This window comes from Eptatretus burgeri, chromosome 4, assembly GCF_056783735.1.
Source record: "Eptatretus burgeri isolate ZD-2024b chromosome 4, Ebu_testis_v1, whole genome shotgun sequence".
NCBI classification, from domain to species: domain Eukaryota; kingdom Metazoa; phylum Chordata; class Myxini; order Myxiniformes; family Myxinidae; genus Eptatretus; species Eptatretus burgeri.
The window spans coordinates 88,174,120-88,185,286 of NC_140964.1; the positions used below are offsets into that span (position 1 = coordinate 88,174,120).

Consider the following 11,167-nt stretch of genomic DNA (forward strand, 5'->3'; position numbering starts at 1 on the left):
TTCAAAACCTATCTCGTCTGTCATTTTAGGAGATATCTGGCAACGGTTCATCGATTATGACAGTAAAAAACATTATAGAGATGACCGTCACCCCCACACGGGGGTAATTTTTAACATAGCACTCCAAGCCAAACCCGGGGCTGTTATGGTGAGTGGGGTCTCATCCATAATAATTTTTATTTTGACAGACTTCCAAAAGTTTCACACATCAGCCAATAACAATACATTAGTTTTAAGATACAAATCATGATATTCTCCAAGATTCTTTATATTAAACTTCTCCCAAGCCTTTTTAGCTTGTGTATAATCTCTCTCAGAAATATGAGTTTTATTCAACTTGCCAGAGAAACTTTCCCTTGAAGGAAGTTGTGTTTCTTTAAACTTCTCAAATGAATCCATATAGTCATACGGATATATTCCCTTTTGTGATAAGAAATCAATCTCTTCTTGATTCGAGAAATGTGATTTAAGATCCGATAAGTTTTTAATATTTGATGCTAAGTTAGATAATGGACTTGCCGTAAACTTGTATGTGTCAAGAAATCTGATATGGGTTATGGGGGATGTATGAATTGTTTTTGTCAATGAGATGTATTTTTGATCTGTGTTAGGAATGGCAGAAATATCTCCAGATGTCTTTGAAAGTTCATTTATAAATAGATGTGTGTCATAGTGAGCATTGTTGTGAAGAAAGACAGGAATAAAGTTTAGGGGTTTGTAATTATGATTACAACTGGAATGAGCTGGTCCTCTACATTTTCCAGTAAGATGACAATGATCCCGAACATTGACCTCTCCCTCAATTTTCTCACAAATATGACAGATACTGTTCTTTCTAAATTCCTTTTTCTCTCCCTTTGTTAAAGACATTGGTTTATCGGTTTTAACAAGTATTTCTCTTAGTCTTGTACAGTCTTTTTCCAATCGTCTTACAAACTCCTCTGAGGCATCTTCTCCTCGATAAAGTTCTAACTTGTATTCATCACCAACAGATGATTTGATATAATAACAGAAACCACAAGGAGTATGTTTTTGATATTTATTTGTGCATGATTTATTTGGATTTGGAGAAACAGTATCTATCTTTTCAAGGATACTTTCAAAATCAGCATATATCACAAACAGATGTTTTCGAGATTTGTTAAAATCTTTGAATGATATGTTTGAACCTGCTTTTGGTAAATTGATTACAGTTGTTTTTTGATTACTGCAATATTTTGAATGTTGATTTAATCGTTCTTTTGTGTGAAAGGCGTTGAGACATCTCTCACAAGGATACGTTTTACATTTTCTCTTGTCTGGTTGTGATTTGGTTAATCTTGATAAATTTTTGATGAAAGTATAATGTGATTTTTTCCTTTGATGTAAAGTAGAGAAGGTCAATGTGTGTTTCATGATTTTTATAGTTGTTTGAAAATTTTAATATCTGAGCTTTGTTTGTATCTGTTAATCCATATACATTAACGGATAGATTATTCATTTTCTCAAATTTTGGAATATCTCTCAATGACATTGGAAACGTTAAATCTTTAACATTTAATGTATTCTCGTATTTCTTATAATGTTCAACTCTTTCAGGTTTCCATTGTGGAGGATTTAAGTGAGCAAGAACAAACCAGAGAAAACATTTATTATCTTTGTTTTGAATATTAACAACCGTTTTCTTAAGTTTTATCTCTTTTGGTAAATCAATATAAGAAGAAGCTTGAAGAGGATCTGATTTTAAGATGTGTATATCCAAAAAGATTATTTTTGTAATAGCAAATTCACAACCTACTACAGTGTTATCAACATCTTGTTCTTGTCTCTGGAGTTCATCGTAAACATCACATTTTACAAAATCTTGAAATGATGACATAAAGTGAGGGTTTGTCCTATGGGGAGTAGTTTCATCACCTTCTCTCACCATATTCACTTTTACTCCCATATAAAACTTAAAAGTTTTCATTTCACTTAATGTGTTTTTAATTATAGTTTCAATACTTTGTTTGTGCGATCGCCCGGTCTACCATCCGCGTGGGTACTAAGGAAGGTCGAGTTTGGCGAACAACCCTATCCCACGCGGGTGGCCGATTGGCACGATCGTGGTGAGGCCGAAAGGCCCACCCGTGACGAGCTCTCAGAGTTAGTCCGAGAGGGTCACGACAGAATTGTCCGTCCGGTGGGCGACGTGCCGCGATTCGAGTCACGTGGCCGATCGCACGCCGGCGGGCGCGAATTCGCAACAATATAACAAAACTTTGCTTAGTATATAATTTTCTTGATGAAAATTCTGTTTAATTTATAGGTGAATCTGTGCTGAAAACCATTTTATCCTCCAACTTTTTTCACTTAATAAATAGAATGTATCAAGACACAAAAGACAAGTTTCAAGCAATCTCTTCATTTCTAAAAGAAACTGAGAAATATGTCGAGGATGTAAAATTGAATAAAGATAAATATAACAACTATTGGATAAAAACAATTATGGTGAATAATATGAGTTCTTCGATTTCCTTCAGTGGAAGGGCTTTTTGTATATCTGGAAGAACATTAATTAAAGTAGTTCAAACAAAAGTTTCTCCTCTCCTTCCGGCAATATATTCACAACTAGAAAAAGCAATGAAACAAGAAAAAGTATCAAAAAAGAAAAACCTTTTAGATGAAGCTTGAGAAAGAAAAGATAAAATCATCTGCAATATGCAAGGAGAAATTTGTATTTTTTTCAACAACCTGAAAGATGTAAATCCTGCTGAAATAAAGGATGTTAATATATCAAGTGAAATGACATTTCGTTCAATCGTAGTTCAGGACCATTTTAAAATTACCTTTAATATAAAAAAATGTAGTAGTTGAATCTGTTAATGAAAAAAAATATGTTGACATGGATGGTAATGTTTTTTTTTCTACTAATTAAATGAGTTATTATTCAACTGAAGATTTTGAAGATTATGAGAGTGATGATGGTATCTCTGTTGGAACAGAAGGCAGTTATGATACTGAGAGTTTGTGTTCAAACGATAGTGATGAAAGTAGTTTTGTCGATGATTGTGAAAGCACCAATGGAAGTACCGAAGATGATACCGAATAGAAGATGAATTTTATTTGAAGTAAAGTTTTACTTTAAGAATATGAATAGTTTACTCGATGTTGAGCCTCTTGAATATCCTGATTCTCCACATGACAAATTTGAGAATTGTCCTGTGTGTGAAAGACAGGGATTAAACACAGAGTCAAAAGCCTATAAACAATGTATGTTCTGTGATTATCTTCTAATTAATGATAATAAAAAATACAAAAAGGAATATAATTCTTTGAGATTTACACCAAAAATGAATTACTTCACAAGATTGATTTGAGAAATGAATGTAAAGTATGAGGGTGATAATACGCCTTTTCTTTCAAGAGAAGACACTGAACAAATGACGACCATGTTTTGTGGATTGATGATTTATATTATTAACGATTGTCATTTTCAGGGTAATATCAACACAAGATATTGTATAAATAAAATAATGGATTATCTTGAAATTAAACCTGAACTTTGGATAAAACATTGTTTCCAAAAAAGCCAATAAAAATTAAATAAACTGTTTTCCAAATACATAAATGAATGATTTTTTTACCCATTTGGGAAAATATGATAAAATTTAACAACCACTAAAATCTTCCAGATTCATTAAGATGTCTCAGTTGGTTCAAGCGGGTGTGGAAAAACCTGCTTACTTTTAAAGATGCTCCTTACTCCCAACTTTTTAGATTATGATAATTTAATAATTTTCACAAAGTCAAATTTTCAACCTGAGTATCAACTACTCTCACAAGGTTTTAATGCTGGTCTTCAAAAAGAAGATATAATCGGTTTATTTAAACTTCAAAACAAACGAAATGATTATAACATTGAAGATATAATACAACTATTTTGTGATACACATATATAAAAAGAAATGAAAGCCGATAACTTGTATTCTTAGTGATAATACGGATGATATACCTTCTCCCCAAGATTTGGAAACATCAAAAAAGAACCTCGTTATCTTTGCTGATTGTGTTAATGAGAGAAACCAAACAGTAATGGATAGCTACTACACAAGAGGGAGACATTCTTCTTGTAATTGTATTTATCTTTGTCAATGATACTTTCAACTCCCTCGTCGCTCCATAAGAAAAATGCTAATACTTTTATTTTATTCAAGTTAAATTCAATAGATATAAACAATTTTTGGAGAGACAACTGTTATACATTATTTAGTAAAAAGGAATTTGTGGATAAAATGAAGCACACGACTGAAAAATATGAATAAATTGTTGTGAAACAAGATGAGATATTAAGGGATATATTTTTTTATTTTACAAACAATTACATATATAAATTAAAACTATTATTACAAATCTTGTGGGTAAGTCTGCTTCTGGAAAAAACTTTCATAAATCAAGGTTCTTGAATAGTACAAATGAAAATATTGTGAATTTTCTCAAAAACCACCATGTGATTCGTATTGTATCTACAACAACCAGAGCAATGCGACCAGGAGAAGTAGAAGGTGAAGATTATTACAATATTTCAGTCGAGGAACATATGCGATTGAGGAATGAAGGTCAAATATTTGAGGAGTTTTCTCTTGGTTCAACAAAATATTCACATTGTAAGAGTGAGTTTGGGAAACTAAAATCTGGTAGTCTTGGGATATTAGAAGCTAATCCAGAAGGAATGAGACAAATTATTAAACATCTGAGTGGTAATGGGGTTGACATTTTATCATTCGGTTTTGATGTTAATGAAGAAACTCAATGCAAACGTATGAAAAGCAGAGATACAAGTATTGGTGAAGAAGAAATTACAACTCGGATTAATGTTAATATAGAATTTGATGAAATATTTAAAGAAAAGCATTTATTTGAACACATCAACTTGGATGATGAAGAAAAGAAAAATTTCCCTGTTGACCTTTATAATTCAGTGAATGATATTTTCCCATAAATAAATGGATGCGAAAGAAAGAGCAAGAAGATTTCAGGAACATCAAGAGTTGGTTTCAAAAGTTGTAAAACAACAGGAAGACATAAAGAAGAAACGCAGACAGAAAGTGACGGGTGAAGAAGCATTTGAAAGAAAACAAGAGAAATTTTTAAAACCACTTTTAAAAACTTCCCAAGAAAAAAGTATAGATGCTTCCACAGTTCCCACAATAGAATATACTCCTAAAAAACTTCAAATGTTAAAAGATTTCAGTCAAATGATGGAGGAAGGATTAGGGAATCGAGGAGAATTAGAATATGATGATGGATTATTTCAACAACTGGAAGAGATTAATCAACCCCCTGATTATATTGTGAAGGCTCTTCAAAACAATGAATATTCAGCGGATTCAAAAACCAAAGCAGGACTCATTCCAACAGAACAACCAGCAATATTTCATCTTGTTCAAGAAAAGGGATTGATATTTAATGATGAATTAAGGTTCTTGAGTTCTGCTCAACCCGCTGTTAAACAAACTCTGAGATGAATGTTTCTTCTAACAAAAGATGGAAAACAAGGTTCAACTGTGAGGGATGAATCAAAGTATTTTGATAAACCATTGGATATGAAAAATAACGATTATGGAGTATATATTGATCTGCTGGACTCTCTTAATTATAGGGTTCGTCTATCTGGTAAAAGCAGGAAGAATGAGAAGGAGAAACACATTATTCAGGCTTTAAGTAGCCTTGGTTCAGGTGTTGGTTTTTTCCAAATGACCCATCACAATTAGTTAATAGACTGTTATTGCTGTTAGATAGTAAGAAAGCTGGAAATAACAATCGTTTTAATGAAGCATCAGCCATTTTAGACCAGTTGATGAACATGAAAATAATTAATAAATGTCAATACAAAAACATTTTATCCCATATTAAATAAGATGAGAAGCACAATCCTTCGTTTTAATTTCACAACAAGCGACCACACATCTTCATTCTCATACCCACTACAACTTGACGCAACAAAAGAATATGAGGCATCTTTATTGTCCATGGAAACTTATAATACCTTGTTTAATATCACTGAGAAAAATGACAAGTTTAGTTATAATCCGGGAGATGGATACAAAACGATAAGTGTTTCACCCGGAGCATATGAGATTTCTCAAATATCTTCCGAAATTGCTCGCCTTGTGAAAGAACAGGGTGATGAACCAAAAAATATTGTTATAGATATTCAAAAACATACTTCAAAATCAACGATTAAACTTAAAAATAACTACAAGGTTGATTTCACAATTGATAATTCATTTAGAGCAGTGTTTCTCAAGGTGGGGCGTGGCAATATTTTGGTGGGGCATGAGGATTCAGAATTAATGAATCAATATATGATCGCTTTCATAGCTTTGCTATGAGTCCCCTTCTTGGTAGACTCAGCCATTTCTGGTGGATTTATCTGAAGTACCAGAGCAATATCAAGAGGAGTTATGCGAGTTGCAACAAGAGGAGTCTGTGAAAACTCTTTTCAAGATCAAAGGACCCATGATGTGGCTGTCTGAGGAGAGCGAAAAGTAATACCCAAACTCGAGTACTTTGGCAAGGGAAGTATTGATAAATTTTCCATCATCATATTTCGTCGAATGTGGATTTAGTGTTGTTACCGATTTGCTGCAAGCTCAGAGAAATCGACTGGAAATCACGAAACCTGGTGACTTAAGGCTGAAACTGACAAAATTGGTCCCTCGAATCAAACAGATCTGCAGCCAGCGTCAAGGGCAGGGCTCCCATTGAAATGAGTAGCAATTGAATAAAATTTGCAATCAAGTTTTAATAATGCCTTTTGAATACATATGTAGTATGTACTGTCGTTTCTCCAATCATAGTGGGGCGTTCGTTTTTTTTTTTTTTTTTTTTTGAAAATCAAGTGGGGTGTGGGACAAAAAAGGTTGAGAAACACTGATTTAGAGACTTATTGGGTTTCTCCTCAAAAAAGATTGAAACTCCATGGGATGTTTTACAGTGATAATGTCGTTCAAATATCCTCAGGCATAAATTCTGTATTAATAGGGTTGGGCATACAACCATACTTTTTTTGAAAGGAGTGTTTTTTTATGGCCAAATTTCATGCTGATCACGAATCCGTTGAACTTTTTGACATGAGATGATGTCTTCGGTTGGTAAAATGCAAAAATTCAAAATGGCCACCAAATTTACCCATTTTCAGGTAAAATTTGATAATTATGGCTTACTTGGGCATGTGATATGTCATTTCTTATGTTTTCAGGGTCGCTGATATCGAATATGAGGTCAAAACAGTGACACATGATGGCTGTATGGATTTATCGCTAAACATGGGTATTTTCGATGGAAATACCCACTTTTCAATTTCAGAACGAATTTTGAATTGATTAATCAACGATATGATTTGTTTTTGATGTTGTTCGTTTTTCGTGTCGTGTGTGTGACTGTAACGACACGAAAAACGTACAACATCAAAAACAAAGGATATAGTTGATTAATCAATTCAAAATTCGTTCTGAAATTGAAAAGTGGTTATTTTCCATCGAAAATTCACATGTTTAGCGATAAATCCATTCAGCCATCATGTGTCACTGTTTTGACAGTTACACTGTAACGACACGAAAAACGTACAACATCAAAAACAAAGGCTCTTCTTCTTTCGGCTGCTCCCGTTAGGGTTCGCCACAGCGGATCATCCATTATGATCCGCATACTGATTTGGCACAGGTTTTATGCCGGATGCCCTTCCTGACGCAACCCTGTTCGCCTCTTACGACACAGGGATAAGGATTGGGTTTCGCCATGATTCCGGGCTGCCCTACAACCTCTCATAGCACGGCCCAGCGCAGAGCGCCCGTCCTCAAGCGATCCTCCAACCCAACCCTCCGAGTAGCCGGATTACAGGCGCACGCCACTACGCCCGGTATCAAAAACAAAGGATATAGTTGATTAATCAATTCAAAATTCGTTCTGAAATTGAAAAGTGGGTATTTTCCATCGTAAATACCCATGTTTAGCGATAAATCCATACAGCCATCATGTGTCACTGCTTTGACCTCATATTCGATATCATCGACCCTGAAAACATAAGAAATGACATATCACATGCCCGAGTAAGCCATAATTATCAAATTTTACCTGAAAATGGGTAAATTTGGCAGCCATTTTGAATTTTTGCATTTTACCAACCGAAGACATCATCTAATGTCAAAATGTTCAACGGATTCGTGATCAGCGTGAAAGTTGGCCATAAAAAAACACTCCTTTCAAAGGGACAACAGAGAAAAAGTCGATTTGTGCCCAACCCTAGTATTAATTCACTGTGATTTGATTGATGGTGCTTATAATTATGGAATAAGAACAAATACAATATTTTCATTCAGCGCATACTCAACCCCAATTGGTTATCAATTCAATATGGAACTCAAAAATCTGGTTTATCTTCCTGCGTCAGGAAAAACCATGTACAGAGTAAATTTTAGGATAACCGCCTAAGATAATCGCATGATTTCTTTTATTGGAGAAATTATATCCATCAGAATTCACCTTCGTGAAGTTTTCCAATAAATAAATACGATGATTATTGTGAGGAAACACGAGTTGGGAAAATACAAAATAATTACAGGGGATGGGATGTTCTTTTCCCCATACTATAAGGGTGAAGGTATGTATCTTGGAAGAGGATACTATAAACCTAAGAGACAAAGGGGGTGTCGGACATCAATTTAGAAAAAAAAGGAGATGGGATAATTGATACTCTAATGGGTATAGGTTCAACTTTTCTTCAACATAAAGACCTAATTGGTTCAACTGCTTCTGCTGTGGGAAATGTAGCGGGTGCTATAAATAGTATAAAAGATACCCAAAAGGAATCTCATAAATTGCAAGCAATAAAAGAAATTAAGGAAGGTGAAATTCAGTCGTCTCCCCAAGAACGATAGAAAATAATTCAAATACTTGGGTCAGGGTTTCAAAAGTTTGAACATTTTTTCCTGAATAAATAAAAGTATGGAAGCAATTGATAGTATCTATGATTTGGATGATACCATTGTCATCTCAAACTCCACCAAGAAACAAGATTACTTCAAGGTAAATGCAATAACTGGAACAGACTGTAATGCAAATGGAATAAAAAGTTTTGAAATAAATAATCAACAAACTTATTTGAATCCAGCCGAAAGTTTCTTGTGTAAATTTACATTCACTAAGGCTGTGAATAACACAAACGCTACACTCGTAAATGATTACTTCTGGAAAATGTTTGATAGTGCTCGTTTGTACATTGGAACACAAGAAATTGAAGCGGTTGATTATGTCTCTGCTACATCTGAAATGATGAAATTTACACTATATTCATTTTGTGACAGAATGGGAAATGGAGCTGTCGAAGGTTTTATTCCTGATATGGCAACGGGAACAAACACAGACCCTGGATATAGTCAAATATAATGATGGAATGTATTGGAAAGGAATGTATAATGATGATACAAAAACAGGTAATAGTTTTACTGTGGCAGTTCCTCTTAAAGGTATATTGGGTGGTCGCTTGACTACCGTTATTCTCAAGTTTTCCATCTGTCTGTATGTATGTAATGGACAGCTCTGGAGGCCAGAGGAGTCAACCGATTTTGATGAAACTTGACTGGGAGGTTCATACCAGGATCTAGTTGTACGCTCTTGAGCACCGTTGCTATGGACGCCACCATTACCAAGCAACGGGACTTTGAAATTTTTGAAAAAATCCGAAAAATATTTATATATAAATATATTTTTTCGAAAATCAAAAACCGGCTTCTGTGCTTTTATGCGCACTATAATCAACCTCTTTGTCAAAAATTTTCAGCCTGATCCGTCAAAAACTGTATGACTAGTATGCAATCATATAACGACCATTCATGTCACCTTCCGGCTTGTTTGGATTTTGTGATCATGATAAAGTTCTGTATGGTCTTAAAATTAGATTTCAACTGCAAAGGAATGATATTGAAAATAGATTGCTTTTTGGTGTGGCTAATGCTTTTGCTGATCAGAATAAATTTCGAATTGATGAAATTTGTTGGTATATTAGTGAATATTGTGCGAATTCGCGCCCGCCGGCGTGCGGACGGCCACGTCACTCGAATCGCGACCGCGTCGCCCACCGGACGGACAATTCAGTCATGACCCTCCGGGAACTATCGCCCGGAGCCAGTCACGGGTGGGCCTTTCGACCTCACCACAATCGTGCCGATCGGCCACCCGCGTAGGATCGGGTTGTTCGCCAAACTCGACCTACCTAAGTACCCACGCGGATGGTAAACCGGGCGATCGAACCTCGCCGCAGGTCGACTCCGGACACGAACTGCTTAAGCGGTCCGTTCCGTGCTACAGTGATAACCGAGCGGTGTTATCGTCAACCTCGACGGTTCCGATTAATTATCGGGCGTATGTAGCCCACTACCAACCCTTTATGTGAAGTAAGATGGAGATTCAATTAAAGAAAAGACGAAGCGAAACGGGAAAAACAGTTCAACATGAGGAACATTTATTCCGCGGCACACGGAGAGCACACATATACAATTACAACAATTATACACCAAAAGCAGATGTTACAAAAGAAACACAACAATGCAGATCTACTACCGACTACGCGAGCACACGGCAACACTTGCACAGTTTTACCTTACAGACGGCGCCGCCAACACATATACTCAAAAGCAAAAGAAAAGGGCCACCCTCAACGACAAGGGGGCAGACGGGGCCTGTGGGCGCGAGACCGGGTGGAGCCTACCCGTCTTGCGACGAGCCGCAATTGTCGCGGCGGTGCCCCGACTCCGCGCTCCTCCGCGGGTTTCGTTGGCACTGCTTGGAATGGGGTGGGAACGGGGCCCCCTTTCCGCACTATCTCAGCGCGGGGGGGGGGGAAGGGGGGAATTGTTGATGCTCTGGGGAATGAGGATAGCTGGCTTGCTTGGGTCCCGTGACGAGCGACTCCACTGCGACCTCGACCGCGCTCCCGGCTTCCCCTCTCTGCAGCTCCCCGACAGACTCCGACTCCGACAGACTGACTCTCCTCCAGACCCGTCTTGACTGCTGCTGCCACACTCTGCCGCCGCCACACCTCTCAAACTCGCCCGAGCCCAAAAACTGACTGAATTCGCCCAGCGCTCGGCGCTTTATAGTACGGCAGGAGAACCCATATGCAAATTTTCGGATCAGGATGAGCTCG

The 11,167-nt window shown here is 36.5% G+C and overlaps 1 protein-coding gene across 6 annotated transcripts in view; it reads left to right on the top strand.

Annotated features, from left to right (window-relative positions):
• RBM19 (RNA binding motif protein 19) overlaps window positions 1-11,167 on the top strand; it is a 208,147-nt gene that overhangs the window by 130,315 nt on the left and 66,665 nt on the right. The gene's annotated exons all lie outside the window — the stretch shown is intronic.